Source organism: Choloepus didactylus, chromosome 4 (genome assembly GCF_015220235.1).
Source record: "Choloepus didactylus isolate mChoDid1 chromosome 4, mChoDid1.pri, whole genome shotgun sequence".
Lineage (NCBI taxonomy): Eukaryota > Metazoa > Chordata > Mammalia > Pilosa > Megalonychidae > Choloepus > Choloepus didactylus.
In genome coordinates, this window is record NC_051310.1 from 141,807,988 (window position 1) to 141,823,683 (window position 15,696).

General features: G+C 39.1%; 1 protein-coding gene and 1 pseudogene across 9 annotated transcripts in view; one reads left to right on the forward strand and one right to left on the reverse strand.

The window, feature by feature from the left end:
• Positions 1-2,266: 2,266 nt before the first annotated feature.
• FSIP1 (fibrous sheath interacting protein 1) overlaps positions 2,267-15,696 on the forward strand; it is a 233,835-nt gene continuing 220,405 nt past the window's right edge. For all 9 annotated transcript variants that reach the window (XR_005216486.1, XR_005216483.1, XR_005216485.1 and 6 more), the window contains exon 1: positions 2,267-2,458. The gene's annotated coding sequence lies outside the window, so the exon portion shown is untranslated. The remainder of the gene's footprint in view (positions 2,459-15,696) is intronic.
• On the reverse strand, positions 5,360-5,965 carry LOC119532822 (annotated as a pseudogene).

The window sequence follows — 15,696 nt, forward strand, 5'->3', positions numbered from 1 at the left end:
GAGACAGAGGGTAGGGAGGTGTGGGAATGAGAATTATCATTTTATTCAGGGTGGTCAGGAAAGACCTTCTGAGGAAGCAGACACCTAGGGAACAAGCCCTGTAAATAGTTGGGGAACAGTATTCCAGGCTGAGGAAGGAATGAGTTGGGACAAGTGTGTGCGCAAAGAGGAGTGTTTCCAAATTCCCAACAGAGGTTAATCTTTGAGAAGAGAATTCCTAGGAATTTTCAATATCTTGTTATTTTCAAAATACTTCCAATGTTCTTTGCTTGTCATGAATATCTGAAAGATTTGTTTAAGATATAAGAAATATTAAGTTTAGAAGCATTTACAAGAACTGCAGCCTATAGCAAAAAAACAGAATACATTCTTGGGTAGTATTTGACAAATGTAACATATGAATCTCCTAGCAAAGTTAATGGCACTTTACAGAATCCCAGGTTAGAAATAGTCAATTTAAGGACTTACTTTGAGTCCAAAACTTGTTGTTTCTTGGAAGACCACTGACAGAAATTGTATCAAGTATAAAATGGGCATAAACATTAGTATTTATTTTATTTGCAAGAACGATTCACTGTTAGCAGCAGACAGGGCCAAACACACTTATAACATGGCACCAGCTACCAGCAGAATTGACTGATAAGATTATGACCACTTCCCTCCTAGGTGCTCTTGTCCTGGTTCCTGGAAATGTTGACCTCAACCCCTGGCTCGGTGTGTCAACATTTCTTGTTCTTGCTTTTGACTTGGCTTCAGTGGATTTCTTTGACCCTGTAGCATTTCTATGTTGATTGTTAATCTTTAATTCCCACAGGACAACTAGAATAGTTCTTCTAATTTTCTTGATTCTTCAATTGATTTTTTTTTTTTTTTTTAATTTGGGATTGAAAAAACATACAAATTCCCTGAGAAATGTTGGAGGACAGTGAGACTGCAGCAGAGTTTACTAGGGAGAAGGTAGTAGAACCTGAGGTCAGAGAGTTAAAGGAAGCCTGGTAATTTAGGATTGCAAAACTGGGGAGGCGTGGAGAGTCTTGAGCAGAGGAATGATACACCCTGGGTAAGGATTTGAAAGCATCATTCAGACTTACAGTAGTAGGAAGCAGAAGAGGCAGTGGTTAGGAGGCCACTGCAAAAATCCAAGAGAGATGATGGCAGTATGAACTGGCTGGAAGCAGAGAAGGTGAGGAGAAGTGGTTGGATTCTGGTTAAATTTTGAAGGTAGAGCTGATAGGATTTATAACAAATTGACTGTAGGGTGTGAGAGGAAGAGGAACTGAGGATGACTCCAGGCTTTTTGATCTGAGTAATTGTAAGGATGGAATTACTAATTTACTGAGTTGGAAGTGGGTAGGGGATGGTGGTGGTGGTGGAGGGACTGTGGATAAGTAGTTTTTTTGATCTGTTAAGTTTCAGATGCATCTTAAATATCTAAGTGGAGATGTCAAATAGGCAGCTAGATAAAGGCATCTGGAGTTCAGGAGAGAAGTCTGGGCAGGGAATAGAAATGTGGGACTCAGAAGCATATGAATGGCCTTTACAGCCAGGATTTTACACTTACCACTGCCCAAGATTGTAGCTATGGGACTCTGGGCAACTCACTTAACCTATGTCTGTTTGACCAGCTGGAAAAAACTGAAGGAGTACACATCCTACCTACTCAAAACAACAGGGATAAAAAGGGCCAAGTATGTGAAAATGCCTTGTAAACTGTAAGGTTCTATTCAAACTGGGAAAGGAGAAGAAATGGGATAATACCGGGATGAAAACAAAATCAGCCCGGGGATTTAGGCAAATAGTCTTCCCGTACTGGGAATTAGAAAAACTACAAATAAAAGAAGGCATAAATAGCAGTTATTACCCTTTTTTGGATAATAGCCCGATCTGTGGAAGATTATTTTTTTTTTTATTTACACAGCACTTAAAATTTACCGAGAACGTCACATACATGATTTCTTTTGGGAAATCATGTGAGGAAAAAGGATTACCATCCCCATTTTACGGAGGAGGAAACTGAGGATCAGAGAGGATAGGTGACCTGCAGGGCATCATTTGAAGAACGAAGGACAGAGCCATGAAAGCTCAAAACTTTCTTGTTCCGAGTTCAAGGTAAATAGAAAAACCATTTCCCAACCTACAGTATCCGCCCCAGCAGGATAGCTCCAGCTCACGCGGTTCTGTCCTGCCCCCATTTCTCATTGCTGGATGGTACAGTCCTTTTCTCCTATCGCGAGACTGGTAGAGTCGCGCTACTGGTTGCCAGGGGAACAGCGTTCTTGGAGGCAGGAGGGTTTTGGCTGAGGTGCTTTTCCGCGTCCAGAGAGGTGGAAGCGGAGGTGGCGGGATAGATCCTTCGCCCTTGAGGGGAAGTGGGTGACGCTGCGAGTGCCAATGGTGAACTTCTGCCCCATCGGTGCTTTGACAACAGGCACTTGCTCCGTGAGTTCCCGCCGGGAAGGTGAGGAAACCGCACGGACGAGCGGCGGGACTCTGTCGCCGCGCGACAAGCCAATGCGGTGTCGGGGTGGAGTTGTGTCAAACTGCTTGGCTTGGAGACGGGCTGTCAGAGGAAGGGGCGGGGCGAGTGAAGGGGCGGGCCGTGCGGGGTGGGTGCGGTTTGGGTCCCGGGAGCCGGCTCAGCTGGGGCGGATCTAGGCCCGAGAGTAAGCCGGTGGGTGTGGCCACGAGGGCCACTTTCTCTGACAAGACTGTTTCGCCAGGGATTTCCTTGACCCGACGGCGAACGTTCCTGGCATTAGGACCGAGTACCGAGGACACCCAACGTTCCGTGCGTTGTGGCCCCTAAAATCTGGAGTTTATGTCAGAATTAATCACCAGCCATTTAAAGCAGACCATAAATAGTAAAGGATGCCAGCTGGAAGTTCACAGCAAAAGAAAGAAGAAAAAAAAAAGATGGTCAATAAACATTTGATTAGAGACTCGACCTTAGATACCTTTGACGCCTATCAGATAGACAAAGATGAAAAAACTGACGATAACTAGATTTACCACAGGCCGATGTGGGGAAACACACTCTGATCATACCCTGTTGGTAGAAGTATAATTTGGTACAAACTTTTTGGAGGGCAGTTTGGTGCACTACCAAAATTTGAAAAGCCAGTGTTCTTTGACTCAGCAATTATAATTTATGGATATATGAACACAACTAAACAAAGATCTGTACAAAGAGGGTAACAAAATTGGGGTATAATTTAAATACAATAAAATTAATCCTTTAAAATGTTTTGAGAAACGCATGCAATTATGTAATTACCACAGCACTCAAGATACCATTTTCCTCACCCTTGTCCTCCCACAATCCTCAAGTGCCCCTTTGTAGTGAACCCCTCCCCACCTTCCCCTGTCCCCTGGCAACCACACACCAGTGTTCTTTCTGTCCTTACAGTTTTGTCTGTACCAGCATGACATAAATGGAAGCAGATTGCTTGTAACCTTTGGAATCTGACTTCTTTCATCTTAGCATAATGCATTTGAGATTCATCCATGTTGCATGCATCATAAGTTTATTCCCTTTTATTTCTTGGTAGTATTCCATTTTATGGATGTACCACAGTTTATCCAGTCCCTAGTTGAGAGACATTTGGATTGTTTCCAGTTTTTGGTGATTATTAACAAAGCCCCTATAAACATTCATGTACAGGTTTTTCTGTGAATATAAGTTTTCATTTCTTGAGTAAATACCTGGGAATAAGATTGCTGAGTTATATGGTAAGTGTATGTTTAACTTTGTAAGACTGCCAATGGTTTTGCTAAGTGACTGTCCCATTTTGTATTCTCACTGGCAATATATGAGACTTCCGATTGCTCCCCAAACTTGTCAGTTATTTATTTATTTAATTTTAGCCATTTTAATAGGTGTGTACTGATATCTCATTGCGATTTTAATTTGAATTTCCCTAATGACTAATGATGGTAAGCATCTTTTCCTGTGCTAATTTGCCATCGATACATCTTTTGTGGTGACATGCCTGTTCATATCTTTCCTTCTTACTGAGTTTTTTTTCTCCACTATTAACTTTAATCACATTTTCAGCTTGCAGCCAGGAATGAAGCTTTGACAGTAAGCCATAAATTTACACAGGCAAGCATTGTCAATTTTATGCAGTTGCAACACTGAGGTAATACAGAGAGTTGGATATTTTCTTTCTTTTCCCTTTCTTTACTGCAGAGCAATAAAAAATATTTGAAGGATTTATCCATACCTCAAATTCATTTGCCATAAATCCTTTGAAAGTATTGCATTTAATTTTGTTTGTTTTTTGGCCAATGAAAAAAATCAACTTAGTTCTTTATTTATATTGTTAAATGCAGATTTTTAAAGATCGCAGTGATGACAATTGGTACATCTTCTGTACCATAATACACCTGCTTATGAGAGTAGACGTTAACACTAAAAAGGATTTACTTTTAACATGGGTCATTTGTCATGTGGGCAAACACTTCTGGTTCATTCATAGATTCTTTATACACTTCCAGAGGGACTGCTTGGCAGATTTTGCTGATTAGTCATTCAACAATTGAAACATTTATAGGTATTATTTATCCCATAAAACTTACCCACAGCAAAACAGATACAAATGTGAGGTAAATTCTATGGGCAAGATTATGGTTCTTGGAAAGGTTAAAAGTCAAAATGTATTTTTGGTAAGCTTTTCCTTTTAAGCATGTTTTAAAAGCTGAAAATACTAACCGTTGGAAGGCCACAAAACTTAAGTGCGTCTCATCATCCAGTGAAACACATGGCATTATGCTTTACTGCAAAATTTGCAACCTTTTCCATAGGCAGTTAAAAGCCCAACATGGCCATCTCTGCCATAGGTGAGAGAATGTTTTGCCTCTTGATTCTCTTAAATGTGATTTCTGCTCCAAGGACAGTTGTTATGTCTACATTTTTATGTAATAACATTTTATACGTTCTTCCAATAGCCTGGGAAGCTATGACTGGTGCCATTATACCTGCCTTTTAAGCCACAATAATAAACTAATACTAATCCTGCACAGGAATGAATTAAATTATTTTGTGGTAAGTCTTAGAGTTCTCTGAGCTAATCAGTGATAGAGGAGAGCAATTCTAATTAACAAAGTGTAAATTTATCCCATTTTTCCTCCTTCTCTTCCCCATCCAAATAATCATGTATAGGCACCTGAGAACTAGGAGGATAAAGCACTCTTCTGTTAAACTTTTAATCAGGATTCAAGCAGAAGTTTGTTTCTTTGATGTAAAAGTGCCATTGAAAATATTGCTAAGCTTGAAGCAGAGGCTAATGGTTTGGTGGCAATATTTTCTGGAAGGTGTCAATGTTTTCTCGTTAGTTTGTTACTGTTATGGTTCAAGTTCTTAAAAGGTTGAAAATTTCTCTAGGTCTTTATCCATCTCAGCATATTGATCTTTAAGTCTCTCCGTGGCTTTTTTGTACTCTTGGTCCACTTCAGTCTGTTTGTTGTGTTGCTCTTTCATGAAAACATCCCCCTGGACTGCATGCTATTTTTCACTAGCTATTAAGTGCTCACTATGAATCTTTTTTTGTTCCTGCTCCCTCTTGGAGTCTGTAGCCTGAGTGATCAGCTGCTTGCAATCTCTGGGGAACTTAGTTTAAGTTGTTCTTTCTCTCTCTACATTGTTCATTTGTTTTGTGGATCATATTCTTCAAATTTTCAAGAACTCTCATTTCTCGAAGGCCACGTTTTTCTTCAAATTCTTTCCCAAAGTAAAGGGTTTCATGTTGAATAACTGGTCTGTAATCTAAACGTCTTGAGTGAGTTTCTCCAAGATCCTTGATAATGAGGTGCTCCCCGTGAGCCTGCGGTGCCCAGAGTCCCTCTTGCCGCTGCTGCCCGTGGCGGCTTTGCAACCCACTGGGTCCCAGTCCCTCTGCCACTCATCTCTACCGGCTCCTCTCATTGAGTTTTGAGACTTCTTTGTGTTTTGGGGAGACAAGCCCATTATCAGACATGTGTTTTGCAAATGTTTTCTCCTAGTCTGTGGTTTTGTTTTTGTTTTCTTAACAACTTCTTTTAAAGAGCAGAGGTTTTTCAATTTTGATGCATTCCAAAATTTTAATCAGTATATATATTTTTTGATGTTGCATCATTTTTTGATGTTGCATCATGCTTTTGATGTTGTATCTAAAAAACCTTTCCCTAAAAAAAGTCATACATATTTTCTAGAAATTTTATACTTTTAAGTTTTACTTTTAGGTCTGTGATACTTTTGAGTAAATTTCTATGTGAGGTTTAGCATTGATTTTTTTTTATCTTCATTTTATTGAGATATATTCACATACCATGCAGTCATACAAAACAAATCGTACATTCGATTGTTCACAGTACCACCATATAGCTGTACATTCATCACCCAAATCAATCCCTGACACCCTCATTAGCACACACACAAAAATAACAAGAATAATAATTAAAGTGAAAAAGAGCAATTGAAGTAAAAAAGAACACTGGGTACCTTTGTCTGTTTGTTTGTTTGTTTCCTTCCCCTATTTTTCTACTCATCCATCCATAAACTAGACAAAGTGGAGTGTGGTCCTTATGGCTTTCCCAATCCCATTGTCACCCCTCATAAGCTACATTTTTATACAATTGTCTTCGAGATTCATGGGTTCTGGGTTGTAGTTTGATAGTTTCAGGTATCCACCACCAGCTACCCCAATTCTTTAGAACCTAAAAAGGGTTGTCTAAATTGTGCGTCAGAGTGCCCACCAGAGTGACCTCTCGGCTCCTTTTGGAATCTCTCTGCCACTGAAGCTTACTTCATTTCCTTTCACATCCCCCTTTTGGTCAAGAAGATGCTCTCCATCCCACGATGCCAGGTCTACATTCCTCCCCGGGAGTCATATTCCACGTTGCCAGGGAGATTCACTCCCCTGGGTGTCAGATCCCACGTAGGGGGGAGGGCAGTGATTTCACCTTTCAAGTTGGCTTAGCTAGAGAGAGAGGGCCACATCTGAGCAACAAAGAGGCATTCGGGAGGAGGCTCTTAGGCAGAACTATAGGGAGACCTAGCCTCTCCTTTGCAGCAACTGTCTTCCCAAGGGTAAAACCTATGGTAGAGGGCTCAACCCATCAAACCACCAGTCCCCTATGTCTGTGGTCATGTTAACAACCATCGAGGTGGGGTAGGCTCCTCAAGGGGGCACTACATATTTTTTTCCTTTTTTTTTTTTTTTTTTTATTTAACTTTTCTTTCTTTTTTAAATGAACTGTATGGAAAAAATAAAACAAAACAAACAAACAAACATGCATACAATAAAAGAACATTTCAAAGAGACCATAACAAGGGAGTAAGAAAAAGACAACTAACTAAGATAACTGCTTTACTTCCAACCTGTTCCTACTTTACCCCAAGAAAGTTACCTAATATAGCAACATTTCTGTGAACTTGTTCCTACTATATCCATCAGAAATTAACAGACCATAGTCATTCCTGGGCATCCCCAGAATGTTAAATAGCTTATCTGTTCTTCTTGGATTATTGTTCCCCCTTCCTTAGTTGCTCTCTATTGCTAGTTCCCCTACATTCTACATTATAAACCATTTGTTCTACATTTTTCAAAGTTCACATTAGTGGTAGCATATAATATTTCTCTTTTTGTGCCTGGCTTATTTCACTCAGCATTATGTCTTCAAGGTTCATCCATGTTGTCATATGTTTCACGAGATCATTCCTTCTTACTGCCGTGTACTATTCTATCGTGTGTATATACCACATTTTATTTATCCACTCATCTGTTGAAGGACATTTGGGTTGTTTCCATCTCTTGGCAATTGTGAATAATGCTGCTATGAACATTGGCGTGCAGATATCTGTTCGTGTCACTGCTTTCTGATCTTCCGGGTATATACCAAGAAGTGCAATCGCTGGATCGAATGGTAACTCTATATCTAGTTTTCTAAGGAACTGCCAGACTGACTTCCAGAGTGGCTGAACCATTATACAGTCCCACCAACAATGAATAAGAGTTCCAATTTCTCTACATCCCCTCTAGCATTTGTAGTTTCCTGTTTGTTTAATGGCAGCCACTCTAATCGGTGTTAGATGGTATCTCATTGTGGTCTTAATTTGCATCTCTCTAATAGCTAGTGAAGCTGAACATTTTTTCATGTGTTTCTTGGCCATTTGTATTTCCTCTTCAGAGAACTGTCTTTTCATATCTTTTTCCCATTTTATAATTGGGCTGTCTGTACTATTGTCATTGAGTTGTAGGATTTCTTTATATATGCAAGATATCAGTCTTTTGTCAGATACATGGTTTCCAAAAATTTTTTCCCATTGAGTTAGCTGCCTCTTTACCTTTTTGAGAAATTCCTTTGAGGTGCATAAACTTCTAAGCTTGAGGAGTTCCCGTTTATCTATTTTTTCTTTTGTTGCTTGTGCTTTGGGTGTAAAGTCTAGGAAGTGGCCGCCTAATACAAGGTCTTGAAGATGTTTTCCTACATTATCTTCTAGGAGTTTTATGGTACTTTCTTTTATATTGAGATCTTTGGTCCATTTTGAGTTAATTTTTGTGTAGGGGGCGAGGTAGGGGGTCCTCTTTCATTCTTTTGGATATGGATATCCAACTCTCCCAGCCCCATTTGTTGAAAAGACCATTATGACTCAGTTCAGTGACTTTGGGGGCCTTATCAAAGATCAGTCGGCCATAGATCTGAGAGTCTATCTCTGAATTCTCAATTCGATTCCATTCATCTATATGTCTATCTTTGTGCCAGTACCATGCTGTTTTGACAACTGTGGCTTTATAATAAGCTTCAAAGTCAGGGAGTGTACGTCCTCCCACTTCATTTTTCTTTTTTAGAGTGCCTTTAGCAATTCGAGGCATCTTCCCTTTCCAAATAAATTTGATAACTAGCTTTTCCAAGTAGGAAACCTACTGCAAAGTAGGTTGTTGGAATTTTGATTGGGATTGCATTGAATCTGTAGATGAGTTTGGGTAGAATTGACATCTTAATGACATTTAGCCTTCCTATCCATGAACATGGAATATTTTTCCATCTTTTAAGGTCCCCTTCTATTTTTTTTAGTAGAGTTATGTAGTTTTCTTTGTATAGGTCGTTTACATCTTTGGTTAAGTTTATTCCTAGGTACTTGACTTTTTTAGTTGCTATTGAAAATGGTATCCTCTTCTTGAGTGTCTCTTCAGTTTGTTCATTTCTAGCATATAGAAACATTACTGACTTATGTGCATTAACCTTGTATCCCGCTACTTTGCTAAATTTGTTTATTAGCTCTAGTAGCTGTATCGTCGATTTCTCAGGGTTTTCCAGATATAAGATCATATCATCTGCAAACAATGACAGTTTTACTTCTTCTTTTCCAATTTGGATGCCTTTTATTTCTTTGTCTTGCCGGATTGCCTTGGCTAGCACTTCCAGCACAATGTTGAATAACAGTGGTGACAGCGGGCATCCTTGTCTTGTTCCTGATCTTAGCGGGAAGGCTTTCAGTCTCTCACCATTGAGTACTATGCTGGCTGTGGGTTTTTCATATATGCTCTTTATCATATTGAGGAAGTTTCCTTCAGTTCCTACTTTTTGAAGTGTTTTTATCAAAAACGGATGTTGGATTTTGTCAAATGCTTTTTCAGCATCTATTGAGATGATCATTTGATTTTTCCCTTTCGAATTTTTAATGTGTTGTAATACATTGATTGATTTTCTTATGTTGAACCATCCTTGCATGCCTGGAATGAACCCCACTTGGTCATGGTGTATGATCCCTTTAATGTGTCTTTGGATTCGATCCGCAAGCATTTTGTTGAGGATTTTTGCATCCATATTCATTAGGGAGATTGGCCGGCAGTTTTCCTTTTTTGTAGCATCTTTGCCTGGTTTTGGTGTTAGATTGATGTTAGCTTCACAAAACGAGTTAGGTAGTGTTCCATTTTCTTCAATGCTTTGAAAGAGTTTGAGCAAGACTGGTGTCAGTTCTTTCTGGAAAGTTTGGTAGAATTCCCCTGTGAAGCCATCTGGCCCTGGGCATTTATCTGTGGGAAGATTTTTGATGATTGATTGGATCTCTTTGCTTGTGCTGGGTTGATTGAGGTCTTCTATTTCTTCTCTGGTCAGTCCAGGCTGTTCACATGTTTCCAGGAAATTGTCCATTTCCTCCACATCATCCAGCCTGTTGCCATACAGTTGTTCATAGTATCCTCTTACAATTTTTTTAAATTTCTTCAGGATCTGCAGTTATGCCACCTTTTTCATTCATTATTTTGTTTATATGGGTCTTCTCTCTTTTTGATTCTGTCAGTCCAGCTAGGGGCTTGTCAATCTTGTTGATCTTCTCAAAGAACCAACTTTTGGTGACATTCATCCTCTCCATTGTTCCCTTGTTCTCCATGTCATTTATTTCTGCTTTAATCCTTGTTATTTCTTTTCTTCTACTTGGTTTAGGATTGGTTTGCTGCTCATTTTGTAGCTTCTTCAGTTGATCCATTAGTTCTTTGATTCTGGCTCTTTCTTCCTTTTTAATACATGCGTTTAGTGCTATAAATTTCCCCCTTAGCACTGCTCTTGCTGTATCCCATAGGTTTTGGTATGCTGTGTTCTCATTTTCATTCGTCTCCACACATTCAGCAATTTCTCTTACTATTTCCTCCTCAACCCACTGATTGTTTAGGAGTGTGTTGTTCAGCCCCCAGGTATTTGTGAATTTTCTAAGTCTCTGATGGTTATTGACTTCTAATTGTATTCCATTGTGGTCAGAGAATGTGCTTTGAATAATTTCAATCTTTTTAAATTTATTGAGGCTTGTTTTATGTCCCAGCATATGATCTATTCTGGAGAAAGTTCTGTGAGCACTAGAAAAGTATGTGTATCCTGGTGATTTGGGATGTAATGTCCTGTATATGTCTGTTAAATCTAATTCATTTATCAGATTGTTTAGGGTTTCAGTTTCCTTATTGGTCTTCTGTCTGGTTGATCTATCTATAGGAGAGAGTGATGTGTTGAAGTCTCCCACAATTCTTGTGGAAACATCAATTGCTTCCTTTAGTTTTGCCAGTGTTTCTCTCATGTATTTTGTGGCACCTTGATTGAGTGCATAGACATTTATGATTGTTATTTCTTCTTGTTGAATTGCCCCTTTTATTAATATGTAGTGGCCTTCTTTGTCTCTCAAAACATCCCTGCATTTAAAGTCTGTTTTATCTGAGATTAATATTGCTACACCTGCTTTCTTTTGGCTGTAGCTTGCATGAAATATTTTTTTCCATCCTTTCACTTTCAATTTCTTTGTGTCCCTGTGTCTAAGATGAGTCTCTTGTATGCAACATATTGATGGTTCATTTTTTTTTGATCCATTCTGCAAATCTATATCTTTTAATTGGGGAGTTTAATCCATTTACATTCAATGTTATAACCGTGAAGGCTTTTCTTGAATCAGCCATCTTATCCTTTGGTTTATGTTTGTCCTATATATTTTTCCCTTCTCTCTATTAATATCCTTTATTGTACGCATACTGAATCTCTTTAGTACTGAACCTTTCTCCAAGTCTCTCTGTCTTTTCTTTGTTTCTCTGTCTGTAGGGCTCCCTTTAGTATCTCCAGTAGGGCAGGTCTCTTGTTAGCAAATTCTCTCAGCATTTGTTTGTCTGTGAAAAATTTAAGCTCTCCCTCAAATTTGAAGGAGAGCTTTGCTGGATAAAGTATTCTTGGTTGGGAATTTTTCTCACTCAGAATTTTAAATATATCGTGCCACTGCCTTCTCGCCTCCATGGTAGCTGCTGAGTAGTCACTACTTAGTCTTATGCTGTTTCCTTTGTATGTGGTGAATTGCTTTTCTCTTGCTGCTTTCAGAACTTGCTCCTTCTCTTCTGTGTTTGACAGTGTGATCAGTATATGTCTCGGAGTGGGTTTATTTGGATTTATTCTATTTGGAGTTCACTGAGCATTTATGATTTGTGTATTTATGTTGTTTAGAAGATTTGGGAAGTTTTCCCCAACAATTTCTTTGAATACTCTTCCTAGACCTTTACCCTTTTCTTCCCCTTCTGGAACACCAATGAGTCTTATATTCGGACGTTTCATATTATCTATCATATCCCTGAGGTCCATTTCGATTTTTTCAATTTTTTTCCCCATTCTTTCTTTTATGCTTTCATTTTGCATTCTGTCATCTTCGAGGTCACTGATTCGTTGTTCAACTTCCTCTAGTCTTGTACTATGAGTGTCCAGAATCTTTTTAATTTGGTCAACAGTTTCTTTAATTTCCATAAGGTCATCTATTTTTTTATTTAGTCTTGCAATGTCTTCTTTATGCTCTTCTAGGGTCTTCTTGATATCCTTTGTATCCCGTATTATGGTCTCATTGTTCATCTTTAGTTCTTTGAGTAGCTGCTCTAGGTGCTGTGTCTCTTCTGATCTTTTGATTTGGGTGCTTGGGCTTGGGTTATCCATATCGTCTGGTTTTTTCATATGCCTTATAATTTTCTGTTGTTTTTGACCTCTTGGCATTTGCTGAACTTGATAGGGTTCTTTTAGGATTTGTAGACCAATCGAAGTCCTTATCTCTAATTTATCAGATCTACAGCTTCGTGGAGTACACTTTAACTAACCAGCAGGTGGCATCCACGAGCCACCTGTTCTCCACAAGCCAGTTCTCCCCTGCTTTGCCTTTGTGGTGAGTGGGGGAGTGAGTCTTGTGGAGTCCAATTGGTGTACCAAGCTTGCGTGTGTAGTTGGTGTTGCCCGCCCTGTATATGGGGCGTGTTTCTGGGCAGTCAGGGAGGGGGGTGGCTCTAACAATCAAATCTCCCTGATGATCCTGGAGTTTTAAAGCTGCTGCAATAGTCTAATCCTTCAGTTCAGTCCTGCCATAGTTTGTCTCTGCCACTGACCCACAAGTCCTTGGTATTGGTGTCTGGCTCCTGAGACTTGCAAGTGGGTCCCTCTTCCAGGCCGTGCACCCCCTGGTCCTCTGTTGAGGGATGACTGTGCTATGTCACAGGTGAGTGCCGACCCCCAGGGCGGTTCTGGGCTGCTGGGCTGTGTAGGGAGGCTCCCAGTCTGCTGAAATGATGGCTGAATGGGGCTTTGTTAATTCACACTGCTCTACCTTCCCAACTCTGGGACAATCAGCTGAGGTTGCAGGGAAGGCTAATGTCCACGCCCAGTTTTGTGGTGTGTGCCTGTTATTTGAAGCACTTCCGTCACACTGGGTTGTCTGGGGCAGCTGTGGGCTATGGGGCTGGCGATGGGCAGGAGTGTTTCCTGTCCACCAGGATGATGGTTGTGAGCGGACACCTCTCTTTTCTTGGGAAGTTGTGGTGTTTAGTGAATTTTGTCAGCCACTGGATTATTGCCTTTTGTCTCAGAGCTCTCTTAGTTCTGCTCTTGTCTTGAGCTGCCCAAATTGCAAGTTTTTGAAGCTTTCTGTATTTGGCTTCTTAGAATACTTGTTTTAGAAAAAGAAAAAAGATTAAAAAAAAAAAAAAAAGAGCCTTCCTCATAGATCTAATGGGTTATTGAAATGCTAAGAGACAAAGCAATTAGGGCCATTAAGGAAGGGTCCACAGGGCAGAGAGATCAGCTTTTCTTCGGGATTTGCATATGAGCCTCAGGGCCTGAGCTCTGCCCTTCCCCTTTCTATGTTCACCAGAACTCCAAAAATCCTCCCCTTTTATTTTGGAGTTTTTCATGCTGTTTTTTTTCTATGCCTGTCTCTTCTCTGCTGGGCTGGCTGCTCTCAGATTCTCTGGTGTCTGGTCTCAGTCTATCTATGGTTGGAGTTTGGGTCAGTAGAATGAGTTTCCGATAAGGGCTGCCACTGCAGTTCTCCCTTGTCCTTCCCGGAGCTGACAGCCCCTCCTCCCACGGGACTGAGCTTGGCAGGGAGGGGTGCTGGTCCCCTGGCCACAAAAACTTACAGATTTCGCTGATCTCAGCAGTTCCACGTTTCATGAGTGTTGTATGAAGTATGCCCAAGGTCAGATTGCTCTGTGGTGTCCAGTCCACGCAGTTCCTGGCTTTCTACCTACTTTCCTGGAGGAGTAACTAAAACATACAGCTCACCAGTCCGCCATCTTGCCCTGCCCCCAGCATTGATTTTAATAGCAGATACTCCATATACATCCTAAATGAGCTAGTTTAAAAAAAATGCTACAGCTATGTGATGAAATATCATATTGCAATTGGAAAGCATGAAGTATATCTATAAATGTTGATATAGAAAAATCTCCAAAATATATTAATGAAAAAAAAGCAGTTGCAAAACACCATGCCATTTCTGTGTGTGTTTGTGAGGGTTTGGTGGGTTTAAAGGGTGGAAGGTTTGCCTATGCCTAAAAAAAAGATCTGCAAAAATCTGTTGACAGTGTTTCTGGGAGTGAGGGGAATTTTAACTTTAAAAATTTTACATTCTTCCGTATTATTTAACTTTTTTTTTTCTCTCATGGGCAAGTAATCCTTACATGATAAAATAAAGTAAAAATTAGTCCATAAAATACCCTTTTAGACATAAAAATCATGAAACTAAATGTAATTCCACTTTTTTAAAGGCTGACTGTTCATAATTACTAAACATAGGATTCATTTTCTATTAATTCTTCCATTCATCCAAAAATATCAAATTACAGCAGCCATCTGTCCCTATTTTGGTTTTAAATCATCCATGATTGTTGCATTCCCTGCAAGCTTATATGAAAAAGTTTAAATTAATCTTGTTTGAAATGAATGCTGTGAAAAATTGGTACATGTTAGTAGTGATTGATTACAATTTAGAAACTGATGATGCATCTATTTAATGGAATATCATGAAGTAAACAACATTTTTCTCAAGTTTGATACTTTATTTTTCAAGTGTCTTTAATGTCATAAGAAAATGCTCATTGTTTAATGTTCAGTGAGCAATATGAGTCCAGTTTTGCTAGAAAAAAGGCATAGAGCAAAGATGGAAACAAAATGCACCAGCAATGTTTAACTTGGAGTGATGGGATGTTGTGTGATTTTTATTTATTTTTGACTACTTTTTAGTGTATTCTAGAATTTTTCTACAATAAATACATTTTTTAATTATGAAAGTCATATATACTTATTTATAGACAGTGAGAAAATGCAGATAAGCAAAAAGTTAAAAAGAACACAGAAACATTCATGAACCCTCCAATCCAGAATTTACCACTCTTACATCCTTGATATGTGATTATCTTTCAGGTCCGTTTCTGTATATTCCTTTCATTAGAGAAATTGAACTTTTCTAAAGACAAAATTATTGACAATTTGTATTTCTTTTTCTTTCTTTCTTTCTTTTGGTATGTGAATTCCTTGTTTATCCCCTTAGCCAGTTTTCTGTTGGAATGCTTCTTTTTCTTATTGATTGGTACACACTGTTCAAATCTGTAAATGCATTAACTTTTTGTATGCCATTTATGTTGCATATATTTTCCCTAGTTTCTTATGTGCCTTTTAATTTTATTTAAAGTTCTTTTTATGTTCAGGATTCAAGGACAGTAAATGTTATATGATCAAATCTATTAGTCTTTTCCTTTTTGGTTTTTGCTCTTGGTGCCATGCTTAGTAAGCCTATATTTCCTTTTTCATTTCCTTTCAATCCCTTGGGGATTTCATATTTTACATTTATTTATGATTTTAAAAATTACTTTTCATCTTTATTAAAGTAGTGTGGTTAAAAATGTCAACCTGTACTATAACATTTACAGTTGGGAA